The 15,748-nt window shown below is 41.8% G+C and overlaps 1 protein-coding gene and 1 long non-coding RNA gene across 2 annotated transcripts in view; one reads left to right on the top strand and one right to left on the bottom strand.

Annotated features, from left to right (window-relative positions):
• The window catches only part of LOC120234621, a 28,031-nt gene extending 21,108 nt beyond the window's left edge, over positions 1 to 6,923 (bottom strand). Inside the window, exon 1 of the long non-coding RNA XR_005529143.1 lies at positions 6,689 to 6,923. This is a non-coding gene — a long non-coding RNA (uncharacterized LOC120234621). The remainder of the gene's footprint in view (positions 1 to 6,688) is intronic.
• Positions 6,924 to 7,123: 200 nt separating this feature from the next.
• The window catches only part of PLD1 (phospholipase D1), a 208,624-nt gene continuing 199,999 nt past the window's right edge, over positions 7,124 to 15,748 (top strand). The window contains exon 1 of the mRNA XM_039236512.1: positions 7,124 to 7,144. The gene's annotated coding sequence lies outside the window, so the exon portion shown is untranslated. The remainder of the gene's footprint in view (positions 7,145 to 15,748) is intronic.

Genomic DNA, 15,748 nt, shown 5'->3' with positions numbered 1-15,748 from the left:
GGGATAATACAGTGAAATTTTAAAATACACTGTGCCTTCAAAATAAAAGTGCTACTTTAATGGTAAGTGGGAGTTTCTGCTTTTGAAGGAAACTTGGGCTGTGGTGTGATCATAATGATAGGAGACCTTTGCAAAATGCTTCCTTCCTAACTGATTGATTTTAGAAAATCAGTCACATCTGCCCACTTTGAAAAACTTGGAAGTATACATTACTAATTCATTTTAAAAACTTTCCTCCAAATGACTTCAAATGGGTCTTAGGTCCACTTATTGAATACATTTGTTAAAACTATAAAAATGCAACATCTCTGATTAGTTGGCAAAAAAAAAAAAAAAAAATAGTGTTCCCTAAGATAGTGAATGAATTGGTGAGACCAGGAAAAGGTTATTGACTGCAGAGTCTATTCATTTCTGTTTCAATTCAAGTCCCTGGTGCCTTACCTGCAATTCTAAAACAAAAAATTTTGAGAACCAGAAGCTTTGCTCATAAGTCATATGATAACAAAATCTGACCTGCATTGACTGAAGGCTTTTTATAGTCTTTATTTTTCCATGCAGTATGCTTACTCACATCGTTTGATGCAGAAATACAAAATGTTCAGGTATGGGGTGCGGTCCCAGGCCTTGCTGGGGGAGCAATGTAATATATGTCATGTAAATTTTCTAAAAATTGATAAAATTCTGAGTATCCTAATTTTTTCTGATCCTAAGGGTTTTGGAGCTGTGGGCCTGTGCAGATTCCCAGCAGTGAATATGAGATGAGTAAAGGACTGGAAAATAATTTTGATGTAATGCAGGGGTCCTTTGTATGGTATTTTAAAGTTAAGGATCTAAGACTCTGGAATTTGTTTCCTGAATTTTTGTTGCTATAAGGATAGTGGAATTATATCTTTGGGCAGAAGGCCTGTAAGTCAAAGTTAGCTCGTAAGCCAAATAAATTGCCCTAATAAAGAAATCAGCCATCCATCCATTCCACTTTGTCCTTACAGGGAAGTTCTGATCTGGGGAACATCTCAGCTCAACTGAAGCTGTGAGCTCAGAGTGTTTTGAGAGACGCTTTTCCCATATCTGAGGTGTGAGGGTGGGGGTGCGGGTGGGGTCTCGACTGGCCTCACAAAGTAGCCTAAGACATTAGTTCCAAAATACATTTTTGCTTTGACAGATTGTACAAGTGTGAGAACCTATACCAGCAACAGTTTAGAGTGAATGCCCATAGGATTGCATTTCTATTGGAAAATGAAAAATGATGCAGGGAGATGAAAATGTTTCCAAACTCCTTAGCTGTTAGCAAACGTTTGCCAAGAAAACACTTCCCTAATTCTCTGGAGGTTCTAAAAGATTAGAAGGCACATGGGCAGGGGACCAAGTGACTCTCACCCTGGGAAGTTTTGTCTTTCTTACTATCACTAAAGAAACCTTTTATAACAAGTCCTTCTATTTCTATTCTAAGTAAAACCATTTGCTGGTATAGCAAACATAACTTTCTAAATCTAAACAGAACTAAGAAAGAATAAAACCAAACCAGTGTTTGTAGAAATATTTTTCTTTAAAAAATGCAAAGAATGGCAATTATAATGGAATAGAATGGTGTCTGAAGCTAGATGATTTTGAGACTGAAGGTGTCCTATCTGATTTCAACCAGCACTGAAGTCAGGAAACTAAAATGCTGATTTGGTTGTATGTTTATTTGGGTGAAAGCTGAGTCAAAAACTTTATGGGAAAGAAATCTGTCTGTAATTTTGAAATGGGAGTATGTATGGTACAGGAACTGGTGGTAGAAATGAGTCCTATAGGCAAAATTGCAAGAGCTCAAATTTATTTTCACAAACACAGAGAACGTTTGCCTAGCTGAAGATAAAAATGCAACAGCAGTGTAATGAATTGGTCCCACTGCTGCCTTTACTAATTCACCTCCTCATAAACTGATACCCCTGCCAAATAAGGCTCATATTGGTCTTCCTGAGTATTGGTTTCTTTGCTGTCTATACCAACATGCAGAATCTGACCACTTCCAACACCTCCATGCCTCTCACTCAAGTCCACCCTTGCTTAGATGGTTATTTTGTCTTTGAGCTTCTAGCCTCACTCCCCCCAGCATGCAGTCTATTCTCCATATAGCCATCACTGTGGTCCTTCTATAACAAGTTAGATTATGTCGTTCTTTGGCTCGAAGCTTTCCACATCAAGTAACATTAAGTTCAAACTTCTTCCTTTTAGGAACTTGCTCCCCGTCGCCTCTGATTCCAGTTTTATTACTTGTCTCCTTGCTCATACACTCTAGTCATCTTTGTCTCCTTAACCCTTGAAAACACCGAACACATTTCTAGCTCACCATCTCTGTACCTCGTAGTCCCTCTGCCTAGATGCTCTTTGCCCAGAGAGCTGATGGGCTTTCTCCGTTTGTTCTGTTCCCAGGTTATCTTACCAGAGAGGCCTTCACTGCCAATCTCCTCCTATCCCACCCCGGAAGCTTTTTCCTTTACCCTGGTTTATATTTCTGCATGGTACCCATCATCTCCTCTGTATTTCAGGTCTGTCTTCCTACAGAAAATCAGAGGCTTCTTCTGTTCATGCAATATCCTTAGCTACTATAACAGTACCTGCAGCATAGTGGGTTTCCAGAATGTATGCATGGATAGATACTTAAATTTGATGTTAAGCCTGAAAATCAAAAATACAGGAGTATGTTGGATAAAATAGCTTTGAAAAAAAATTTTTCTTTATTATGGTTTTCTAGAGCCATTGCTTTCTTGAGATCATTTTTTACTGTACAATTTATGGATTTTTTTGAAACCACATACAGATGTTTTATAGTTATTTATTTTTATATGGTTATTTATTTACTTTGAGAGAGAGAGAGAGAGAGAGAGCGAGAGAGCTGGGGAAGGTCAGAGGGAGAGGGAGAGGGCCAAAGAGAATCTCAAGCAGGTTCTGTGATGTCAGCACAGAGTCTGAGGGGAGGCTTAATTCCAGCGAGATCATGACTTGAGCCGAAATCAAGAGTGGGGTGCTTAACCCACTGAGCTACTCTGGCGCCCCTCCAGTTACTTTAATACAATTGTAGCAATCAATTGATATACACTTGTTCTAAACATTCACTCTTTTAAATTATTTTGTATGTTTTCTTATTTAATAATCATGCTACCTCATATATGTACATATCCATATACATATATATGTATACATGTACATATACATACATATATGTATATTTGTATGTACAAATCCACGAAAATGAGTACTATTTTAAACAACAAGTAAACACTGAAAATATAGAGATATTGTAAACATGTCATTAGACTTATTGAATGACTGTTGGATAAGAAAATCCTTCAAAGGGCCTGGCTAAGGGTAACAGAGAAGATTCATCCCTGTTTGGGGCTGTAGGTGTCTAATGTGGCCCCTTTTGAAGAATCAGGTAGTAGACAGCTTAATGTTATTGGGAGAAATTATAAAACATTAATGGTTCACAGAAAGCTAAAATGAAGATATAGAGACACAAAGCTTTATATACTTTGGCAAGATGCACTCTGTTCCTCATTCTCTCTTGATATTTTTGGCCACAGCCATGGTCATGTATTTTTAAATTTAATTAATTAATTAATTAGGTCATGTGTTTTTTAAAAATTTTAAGTCTTGATAACCACACTGTTCTCATCTTCCTGTCATCGTCATGATGGCTGACTTGATTTATGTCAGCAGGTGATCAAGGATAAAATATCTTCCTCTGTATTCTGTGTTTTCAGAGTAGATGTGTGCTGTGGTTAATTAGTATTAATAATTAAATGTTTACAAATTAATAAACGAAGTGAGTGGTTGATAACCAGGGGACTGGCAGGTGGACCGAAAGACACAGAAGTCACACAGGTTATGTGACTGAGGACTGCTGGGGGCAAACAATGGATGCAGACCCTTGATTGTCTGAAAGAAAAGGCACTGGGGGCTCACAGACTTAAGGCAAGGCTGGGAACAGCAGATACTGAGGAAGTGCAGAGGTTAAAAACAAAAAAATCAGGAAGTAGGAAACTGTTTCTCATAGGGTCACCCGAGTCCGGGCAACGCTGTTGCTGGGGCTGCAATTGCCTTTGCTCAGTGAATCTCATCTCAAACATCAGCTGCTCTCTTGTTCGGTCCACCTGGCCTTTGAGGTAAATGAAGTGGTGGTGGGAGGGAGGAAGGATCTGCCCTTTGCTTTGGAGACTGCTGCACCCAACTGTCCTCTTGCTGAGACTATATCCTATTTGGGGAGGGCTAATCCTCTAAAAGAAAACAGATCTCTCAGAAAAGATGATAGATGCTGGGCATCCCCAAATGACCTAGATGATTTGAACAGCAGTATACATATAAAAAAACACCATCAGGGAAAATCTGGGGGAATGCATTGGTAAGTAAATTTTAAAGAACAATCTATAAATAATATGTGTATTAGTAATCATACTTTACCATGTATTCTATAAGTAATATACACACACACACACACACACACATAATATGTTTCTATTAAATGCATTAATGCAAACTAACAAGAGCAATAATATAAAAACCAGGCAATGGACATAAATATATCATTGTCAGTCAACAGCACAAATAATAAACATGAAAAAAAGTGTTCATCATTATTGATTATTGAATGAGTCCTGCTTAAAACAAGATATGATTTTCATCCATCCCATTTTCAAATATAAGAAACTAATACTTAATAGTGGAAGGTGTTTTCACAGCATCTCACAGATCTTTGAAAATGTTCATAAATGTTGATCCAGTAGTTGCACTTGTAGGACTCTATCCCAAGAATTTAGATATCTCAACAAAGATTGGTATTTACAATGTTCATTCCAGAATGTTTGTAAACTGCCTCAAAGTCTCGAAACATCCTAAGAACCATCAGTAGGTGAACAGATGAAAATAAATGATTGGAATATTCTTCAACCATTAAATATCATATTTACAAAATTAGTGACAGTAAAAAATAGTGAGACGAGGAGGATTCTAAATTGTACCGCATGATGCTAATTTTGTAATCAGTATTTGTTTAGGTATAGAAAATGAACAAAAAAGAAAAGTACCAACACACAGTGGGTATGTTGGGGGGTTATAGGTTATTTTAATTCAAAAAATTTTGTGTTCTGTTATCTCCGAAACTTTGTATTTTTGTAAAACAGACATGTGGGAATTATAAAAATGGGCATATATTACTTTTATACTGAGAGGAAAAGATGCAAATTAAAGAGAATTTAGAATTTTGATAAAAATGTCAGACGTGTATCCAGATGGATATATAATAGGATTTTGTAGTCACATTTTCTTGACATCTCTGAAGACAGGCAAGATTTGGAAAAAATAATGGCAACAACGAACAATCAGCAAACCTCTCGGGAAAACAGAAATAATTACATACAGAATCATACTACACCTAAAACTTCTCTTTGGCAGTCCATAGCATATGCTTTTCTATCAACAACATATGGCCTTTTACTATTTGATTCCTCTAGCACAGGGAAGCAGAAATTCAATTATTGTGAGGGCACTTAAATAATTTTATTTCTCATTATAGTTAATAGGAAGACCTATTGTGGTAGGTTAGTGCCAAATGTTCTAATGATGATACTTAGGAATTTGGGCTGCAATTTTATAGCCTGCTGCTTCTCAATCAAAAGCATTACGATTTCTAAAGACAAGCTTGTAAGAGTGCAGTTAATTGTGTGTAGAACACTTACCAAATCATCTGTGACTAATAAAACTTGAGAAAGAAGAGGAGGAAAGAGTATTCAGCCTTTCAGTAACATGCTTGTCTAACACTTGCCAAACTCTTCTTAGGCAATTCTCTGTTTGCTCAGAGAGCCATGTGTTTAATTGTAAAAAGCTGTCAGTATCCTAGGATTTAAAAGACATCAATCATTTCTGTCAACAAGGAAAGAGTGACGGCTGCGTGACTCTTCTATCATTAGGAAAAGATGTGCTCAAGAGAAAAAAATGTGGTCTAGGGAGGGATGAGCAACTATAGGTTACAGGAAAAAAGAGTTCCAGACTGCAATTTCACCCCTCTCCCCTTCTCCTGGGCTGGAATATGACATTTTTCACTTCATGTGGTTCCATGTTTGCAGTAAGAAATTATGTAACTCAGCCAGACTCAGCTTTGCAATAGCCACTAAGTGCTTTAAAGTGGCCATGGTCATTAACAGTTTGGTGTATGCGGGGGCGATTGTTCCTTGGCCTTGGCAGAATGCAATATAATGTAATGAGGTTGGAGGTGGTCTGTATTCAAAACCATATTCCAAAAGGCCTGGTAGTCAAGCCACAAGATAACTGGTCCTCTTTCTCTTAAGATTTTTATTCTAGGTGGACTAAAAACATAAAAAAAATCTGTATTTGAACAGCTCCATGGGTAGACTGGGAATTTTCCATTTTATTCCCAAACTTATCATTTTATGTTAAGATTTCTGAATTATACTCAGCTTCAGTTTTACACACATTGAGACACAAATTCCAGTATTCTGTGTTCTAAGTTGGGTGACCTTAGGCTGGATACTTCACTTTCCTGAGGCTCAGTTTCCTTATCTATCAATTTGCAATAGCACCAATCTAGGAAGTTGAAAGAAGGCTTTCTAGGTAATGTCAACAAGGCTTCCATGTCTTATTGTGTCACCTCAAGCAAATTATTTCATCTCTTCGACCCGCGTTTCCCTACCTGCCAAAGGCCACTCGTGGCTACCGGCTGCGGTAGACGAGGGAGGATAACACACGCAAAGCTTCTGGAACGGCGCCTGGGCACTTGGTGGCTTAAGAGCACCTGAGAGTCATAGCAATAATGCTAGTGAACATTCCATTGGTTGATAAGGTTGGGTCGCGAAACTTCGGGAGAAGGGAGAAGAAGAAACGGGGACGAGGAGATCCGGCGGCCCTCCGGAGCCCTTCGGCCCAGCCTCGGCGGCCAGCCTGCGCCGCAACGCACCCGGACCCGGCGCCGCCTCGCCCCACCCCTGCCAGGCCGGGGCGAATCCGGGCGGCGAGTTCCGGGCGGCGGCGCAGCGCAGGCCCCCCTCAGGCCCTCCCTCCTCCCGCGCCTCCAGCTGTGCCAGCTGCGCCCGAGGCCCGAGAATCCGCCGTCGCCGCGCAGGTGCCCGCGGCCGCGCTCGCCCTCCAGGTAGGAGCCGCGCCGCGGCCGGGCGCGCCGGGCTCCCGCGGGCGTCTGGTTTCCGCTCCCCTCGCCCTCCGTCCCTCCTCCCGTCGGCCCCGGGCAGCTGGCCGCTCCCCGCCCAACTTGGACGGGACCTTGGCAGAGGCGTCTGTTGCAGGCGCCAGAGCCCGGCGGCCCCGCGGGACCGGCCTCCCTGGACGGCCCGGGGCCTCCTGTGCGCGCCTTCGGGCCCAGTTCTTGCCGAGGAGACGCGGACAAAACTTCGGGGAGTGCTTTTGTCAGCGCGGGTGCTGCCTGCAGCGCAGAACTCCGCGGGCTCCGGGAGAATTGGGGGGGGGGTGCCCTCAGGGTGCACCGCGGGGCTCGCAGGTGCACTGAGGCTGGTGCCCCGGGTCCTTTTTCGCGGTTCGCGTGCGCCGTGGGATGGCGGGGATGGCGGCGCGAGGGGACCAGCATCCCGGACCAACCAGGAAGTGCTGCGCGCGGAGGCTTAGAGCCCAGCCTGCCAGATGTACGGTCCCGGGCGTGTGGCCGCACAGCTGCTTGCTGTGCGCCCACGAGGTGATGACGCCGGGGTGGGGCAAGCGCAAGGGCCCAGGAGCGGGTTGTGTGTTAAAAAGGGCTTATTTTTCTCTCTCCAGCTCAAGGTGTTTGGGACCTAGGTCTCTGATACAGGAGCCGGATGCTCCAAGCGTTGAGTAGGATTTTGTGACGCCCTTCAGAACTGCCCTTGTACAATCAGTCCAGAGCTACCGCCACGCCTATATTTGCTTCTTCTCCAAGTGTCAGTTTATTGCCTGCCTGCCTTCCTCTGTGAAGTACTAAATCCAAGTAGATGCTTAAGGACCACAGGATTTCAGTGTTTGATCATTCCTAGGTCTTTCTCCAGAATGGGAGTTCCATTAACTTTATCTGCCGGGTCTGCCAATTTCAGTTTAGATAACCCCCTGTGGGCCTTCCCAGGGCTTTTGGGAGACTAGGTACCTAGAGACTTCTGTGATTTAAAAGGGCTAATTTTATGGTGGTGGAATGAAAGCGTAAAGAATGAAAAGAATCTACAGCTTGAACTGTTAACACACTACATTTACACATTGCCTCTTTGAGTAAGGATCTCTTTCAGTATTAACTGTTTTGTTAACTTATATACAAGTGAACTTCTACACAGGCTTTTAGCTTGAATTTGTATACAGCCTTTAAATGTTGTTTGGGGACCTTTCAATTACTTGTGTGAGCTCCAGTCTGTCTTTCCAAGATCCAGTAGAACACACAATCCATATAAAAAGCATGAGTAGTTAAGGATTTGAGGAAGAGGTGTCTCTACCATTTTTGTCCCCAATCAGAGTATTTATGAATCACAGTGTTAAGTGCCATGTAACTCTCATAGAGGTTAGTTGATCTGCTTAAAACTAGGTAGTGGGAGACCCTTCTCCTTGTCTGATTAATTAACGAGTGTATGTTTCGTTAAAAATTTTTTTAAATGTTTATTTATTTTGAGAGAGAGAGAGAGACAAAGCGTGAGTGAGGGTGAGGGGCAGAGAGAGAGGGAGACACAGAATCCGAAGCAGGCTCCAGCCTCTGAGCTGTCAGCACAGAGCCTGACTTGGGGCTCAAACTCAGCAGCTGTGAGACCATGACCTGAGCTGAAGTCCATCGGATGCTCAACTGACTGAGCCACCCAGGTGTCCCAGCAAGTGTATGTTTCTTAATGAAAATTGATTAGGAAAATCATTTACCTTTAGCCCTTAGAGTTTTTTTAAATTTTATTTTTATTGTGGTAAATACCCAACATAAAAATTGCCATTGTAACTATTTGTAAGCATACAGTTAGTAGCATTAAGTACTTTCTCCTTGTGCTACCATCACCACCATGGGTCTACAGAGCATCTTTTGTTATTCTCAGAGGGGTTTTCAAAACATTTTGATGACAGCGATTGTGCTTCAGGCTCTAGATATCTCACGAATCGAGGTTTGAGTTCCTTCTCATGGCTTTGCAGAAATGCACTTTTTTCCTTAGAATTTATTTTGTTAGCCTGTAATTTTTTTTAATATAATTTATTGTCAAGTTAGCTAACATACAGTGTAAACAGGGTGCTCTTGGCTTTGGGAGTAGATTCCCATGATTCATCACTTACATACAACACCCAGTGCTCATCCCAACAAGTGCCCTCCTCAGTGCCCGTCACCCATTTCCCCCTCTCCCCCCTCACCCCCTCATTCAGAATGCACTTTTAAAGAGGGAAGGTTGAACAGCTACAGCCAGTTGGTGTTTAGTAAATCTTATCACCATCAGGACAGATCTGACATGGAACTATTTAAGGATAAGCTGGTGAGCTATTTAAGTTTGCAATAAAGGTATTGTGAAGTCTAGGTATCCAGAGGGAGAAATCCGTGAGGTGGTTAGTTATTGATAGTTCTTTCCCCTTAGTTCCTCACAGAGAACTGAAATACTTTGGTCTCCTTTAGCAGTGCAGTGGCCTCTATCAAGGGTATGCTTGAGCTCAGATGGTGGCACCTTTTTGGTAAGTAGAAGCAGTTTTGGCCAAGCTAGCTGTTGGGCGTGGCAATTTCTTCTGCCCTCCAGGTGTCTACTGAACAATCATGCTCGAGGACTCAGCACAAAAGATATGGCTCTTTAAACTCGCAGTTGCTCTGAGTCATTGTATTCAGTAGACAGCTGTCACTGTGCCTGGCCTGGTTTCGTGTTTACAATCCTTTAAATGTTAGCACCACACAATAAAATGTATTCTCCAGCTGGAGTGTGGATAAATGTTGTTGCAGGGTGAAAATGAGAAACTTGCAACCTAAATTTCCGGTAAGCCTGTGACTTTTCTGATTAGAAAAGGAACCGAATACGTCATATCTTTTGCTGCAGTGGGAATGCATTCCAGTGCAGTGTAAAATCTGGATCCCAGATGTTTTAGTGTTGTGTTATTAAACAATAGTGTATATTATGTAAGAGTTTCATAGTGTCCCAGGGTTTAAAAAAATTTTTTTTCCTTTCTGTTGTGAAATTTTCTTAGTTTTTGAATTTATTAAACACACACTGCAGGGACAGAATAAAATGATTTATTTATTTAGTCAGTAGTTATGTAGAGCCTACTATGTGCCAGGTGCTAGTCTATGCATTTTACAAACAGGAACATGTTTAATCCTCAAGATGACCATGTGAAATAGGTACTAATATCATCTTCATTCTATAGATGAGGTAATTTGAAGCCCAGAGAGATCATATAGCTAGCATACGGCAGAGCTGGGTTTCCATCTCTGGCCTGAACCCAGAATTTGGGCACTGCTGTCTCACCAGTAAAATATAACCTGAAAATCCATCCTCCTAACCAATAAGCTTTTTTCAGGTTGTCATATTCCTATCTTGTATTTGTCCTTAGGGAGAAATAATTTGACATAATTGCAATCAGGGTGTAACTCAGAAAGTCGGTTCAGCTCCCTTAGTTTTCAGAAGAGGAAATTAAGGTGGAGTTAGGTTAAGTTCAGGGCTGGGAGCCTTGGGGCAGAGTCCTGGAAATCTGTAGGGCTAGGCCTTACTTCCTGATTGGGAGGACCTTGGGATAGGGATCCTGGGAAAGCCTGGAGAGGCCAGCGTTTGTTTGGGGGCAGGGCTGTATTTGCCAATCGTGGGGGAAATGCTTCAGTATTTTAATAATCATTTTGACCATCCTGGAGCTAACCTGCTCAATTAAGTCCCAAGTTATGTACGGGGTGCACAGAGCAGAAGCTTGTGGCCAGCTGTGGGCCGCGGGAAGTCTTGCTGCTTAGGGCTTCAGATCCCAGATTCCTTCTCCAGTTGCTAGTGATGCTTGCGGCCCTGGGCTTCCCTCTGCATGAGGGGAATAGTTTAATCTGTACTCAATCATTTTTTGAACTTTTTGGATCTTGAGTTGGGAACCTTTGGAAAGCCTCTGACGCACAAAAGAAAATCAGCCAAGAGCAATATGGAAATAAAAATAACTTCATTTAGTCTGTTCTTTTGTTGAGACACACACACACACACACACACACACACACACACACACACACATCTAAGGGCAAAAACTGACAAAGTTTGCACCAAGAACAGGAAAATCAAAGTTCAGTATTCAATAGTGATTTGTTTCAACGTGGGCTTTTGTAGACAGTACATTTGGATGAAAGAGAATAGCAATAAACATAGGAAAAGAAAAGTGGTGAGTAGGGAGGGAGAAACAAATGAAGAGAGGAGGAAGGGAAAGAGGGGGCACAGAAGGACACTGCGAAAACCTTGTCAGTTCTTATACAAGGCTGTGTTTTGGTGTGTTACCTCTCATGCCCTTGGAGATGCCAGATGGAGTTGAAAATTATCTTTCCTTTGGTTTATGATGAAGTGACTTTAATGTTGCTTAAAACCATTGCTAATCAACAAAGGGTGGGGATGAGATACCAGGGGACACTTCAGCCTTTGTTTGGGATCTTCATACCAGTCCAGTCCATTTTTCTTTATACACGTTGGTATGCATGGGTTTTATATAGAGCATGATATTGGAATCACTAGGTTTGTAATCTTTTTCTTTATTTCCTGTGCTTCCCATGAGAAGGTAAGGTCCTTGGGACCCTAGACTGTATTTTTGTCATTTTTTGTGTCTCTAGTGTCCATTATGGGGAAATAGTTGTGAACTGAATGAAAGGGTGCATTTAATAGATGAAGGAAACTGGTGTGATTAATTTTATTCAAAATATATAGATATTTCCAGAAAAGAAAGTTTTTATGCCTAATATTTTACCTAGTTATTTGTTCTCCTGTGCCGTTGAACTACTCTTAGAAATAAATTTGTAGATGTGGGGCAAACTATTTGTGGAATTTAGCATCTGTGCTCATTTATTTGGTCTTAATTTTTTTTTCAGTGTTCTCTACCCAAGTTTTGATGTAAGAGTCCTTTAAAATTTAAAGTCCTTTAAAGAGGTAGCAATGGATTGGGATGGGGGTTCCATGGTTTGAAGCAGGAAAACAGTTCCAGATGGATGGGGGAGAGGTGATATGAATATGCAGAACCCAAAGTGGGAAATTTGAGAAGTGGGGCTAAGAGCAGGAAAAACAACAAACTAAAGGTAAAATTTGACATTGTTTTAAAAAATCTCACCATTGTTCCCACTTTGGAGTCCAAACCTATAAGCTAAGGTAAGGGTTCAGGATTTGGAGATGAAGGAGATGAAGTATATTTGTGATGCTAACATGATTGTGATGCTAAAAAAGAACAACAACAACAAAAGCAGAGAAGGGAGAGGGGAAAATCCAGCCAGAATCCTATTATCCTAAGGAAAAACCATCTGTTGGGAGATTGCAGGGTGATGGGCCAGTGACTAAGCAAAGCAGGTCTGTGAGGCTTGTAAGGCACAGCTGGGCTCCACAAAGTTTTCACTATGAAAAATAACGACTATGGGCCTCAGCCTAGGGCCAGAGAGCTGGGTTTCAGATCCTGAGGACACAAGAACCCTGTGGCCTAAGACAAGTAACTTAAAAATCCTGTATGCCTTAGTTTTCCCACTTGTAAAATGGGGATAAAAATAGTACCTATCTCATAAGATTGTTTTGAAGACTGAAGGAAATAATGCCTATAAAATGTTTAGCATAGAGCCTGGAACATAGAAATGGCACAGTAAATGTTAGGTTCCCTTCTTTCACACATTGCCCTCCCCTCTCTGTCCCTAATTGTGTAGGAGTGACATCCATAATTAACCAAGCAAATGGGAATTGCTGCTAGAGTAGATATGGAGATGTGGCCCTGTGGGAATATGACTGAGGAACTGAGGAAGAAATTAATTTTGCCCAGGAGGAAATCTTGACCGAGAGTGGGATTCTGTGAGACCCAGTGATGAAAAGCAGTGGATAGATTTCTGACTGTAAAGCTGGTTACAACTAGAGAGAATGAGCTGTATTCCTTTGATAATTATTCTTTTGGATTGTATGTAAAAAAAATTTTTTTAATGTTTATTTGAGAGAGAGAGAGCACAAGCAGGGGAGGGGCAGAGAGAGGGAGACACAGAATTCGAAGCAGGCTCTAGGGTCTGAGCTGTCAGCATAGAGCCTGACATGGGGCTCAAAATCATGAGCCACGAGATTATGATCTGAGCTGAAGTCAGACGTTCAACTGACTGAGCCACCCAGGCACTCCTATTGGCATGTAGGTTTTGATGTTACTTAGAAAATGTGATTTTTCTTTTTCTTTTTCTTTTTTTATAAATAGTTTTTTAAATATTTATTTATTTTTGAGAGAGAGAGACAGACAGAGCATGAGCAGAGGAGGAGCAGAGAGAGAGGGAGACACAGAATCTGAAGCAGGCTCCAGGCTCTGAGCTGTCAGCACAGAGCCCAATGCAAGGCTTGAACCCATGAACCATGAGATCATGACCCGAGCCGAAGTCGGATGCTTAACCGACTGAGCCACTCAGGTGCCCCTGAAACTTGATTTTTCTTAATCCCTAAGTGTAGCATGGCATGTAATAGAGGAACCTTGATTTATTTAGTAGAAGCATAGCATTTAACAGGAGAAACGTGATTCATTGCTCTTTACCAATGAGTATATGTATAGAGGTGTGTTTTTAGTTTTATTTTTTTTTAAGTTTATTTATTTATTTTGAGAGAGAGGGAGAGAGAGAATCCCAAGCAGGCTCCATGTTCAGCACAAGCCTGACACAGGGCTCAGTCCCATGAACCGAACCATGAGATCATGACCTGAGTCAAACACTTAAATGAGTCACCCAGGCGCCCCTAGGGGTGGGTTTTTATAATGTATTTAGAATTAAGAAGAACAGAGTATACTCACAAGGTAAGAGTGAACTAGCTCATGCTATGTTGGAAAAACACCCTTCTCATCATATTTTTCCCCCCATCACATTCTTGAGCTTCACATTATATGGGAAGAGGGCATTGCTGGCAGCTTTATATTTATAGCGGTGTGGGTGATGCATATCCACACAAATCATGAATGGAAGCAGAGACTGTCAAGAATCTCGACCAGCAATTTTCACACTTAAAAAAAGTTATGGGTATTGTTCCCCACTCTCTAAGAACTGCTTTTTGGAATGAGCTCTTTTGTGAAATCCCAGTATGTAAAATACCCAAAAGGAGAGCTGTTCTAATTGACAGTTTCTAGATGGGAACAGTCAGCTGGCTGCTTCTTCCAGTCTTCCCTCCCTGAGTGCCACCTGGCACCAGCTGGCCTCAGCTCTGGAACCCCAGGGCTCCTGGAGCAGATGTGAAGGCACAGCCGTATCCTTATGGTAGGGAAGGGAAGACTAAGACCCGAAAAGGGGAACGGAAAGGAAAGGCAGTGGGCTGTTCTTTCAAAGCTTTTGCCTTCGGTGTGCTAGAACTGGCTCATACTGAGAGCTGATTTTTAAATGTCCCAGAATTTTGTGAGCCAGTTGTTAAAGATGCCATTATTATTATTATATTATTTTAGAGAGAGAGAGAGTGAGTGGGGGAAAGGGGCAGAGGGAGGGAGGGAGAAAGAAAGAGAATCTTTTAAAAAATTTTTTTAAAATGTTTTATTTATTGTTGATAGAGAGAGAGGGACAGAGACAGAGACAGAGACAGAGAATAAGTAGGAGAGGGGCAGAGAGAGAGAGAGAGGGAGACAGAGAATCCTATGCAGGCTCCAGGCTCTGAGTTGTCAGCACCGTTCCCGATGTGGGGCTTGAACTCACAAACCATAAGATCATGGTCTGAGGCAAAGTCAGACACTCAACCGGCTGAGCTACCCAGACACCCCAAGAGAGAGAATCGTAACAGGCTCCTCACTCAGCACAGAGCCCAGTGTGCAGAGTTTGATCTCATGACCCTGGGATCATGATCTGAGCTGAAATCAAGAGTCAGATGCTCAACTGATTGAGTCACCCAGGTGCCCCTAAAGATGCTGTTATTAAAAATAAAATTAACTAAGATTTAAGTTTTAAAATTACATTAAATACATTATATTGAAAACAAAGGTAATAAACACCACAAATCCGCACTTACTGATTATATTTTACTAAATCTACTGTTATTTATGTCCTTGAAGTTATTTACATCTGGTGATTCTGTATGGCAGAAATACTGTAACTATTGTCCAACTCTTTTCAAAATGCATATTCAGTGACATCATGTTGGGAGCCTGAAACTGGCCACAGTGGGAATATTTACACCCTGGAAATAGGCAACAGTACAGTTAGGGCTTCTCCCCTGCTCTCAGCACACCACTGGCTTTGCCCCTGTGGAGCAGTGAAGTTTCTTCACTCCCTCCTTCTTTCTCACTGAGACCAAACAAATGTGCTCAGTTTTTTCCTGTTGTGATGGTTCTGAATGGACATGCAGTTGGAGGGAAAGAAATACACCGACTTACACAATGTTCTTATCTGTCTTTTCTATTAGCTGGCACGGTTATGATCGGTTCCAAACATTTTAGATTGCACCTGCATTCAATGTAATCCTGGATTCTATTCTTTTGCAGAGGTAGGATTCTTCTGACTCTCCGCTATTCATGCACTAGTACCTTCTCTGCCCCATGTCCCCCCCTACCCTCAATCACAGTCACTCTAAGGTCTGCCTAAACAAAATCACCTGGGAACTTATTTAAACTCAGATTCCCAGGTTCTATCACA

Source organism: Hyaena hyaena, unplaced genomic scaffold (genome assembly GCF_003009895.1).
Source record: "Hyaena hyaena isolate Hyena2069 unplaced genomic scaffold, ASM300989v1 scaffold_112, whole genome shotgun sequence".
Classification (NCBI taxonomy): domain Eukaryota; kingdom Metazoa; phylum Chordata; class Mammalia; order Carnivora; family Hyaenidae; genus Hyaena; species Hyaena hyaena.
Note: the sequence above shows the minus strand (reverse complement) of the source record. Positions and strands in the feature narration are given on the sequence as shown.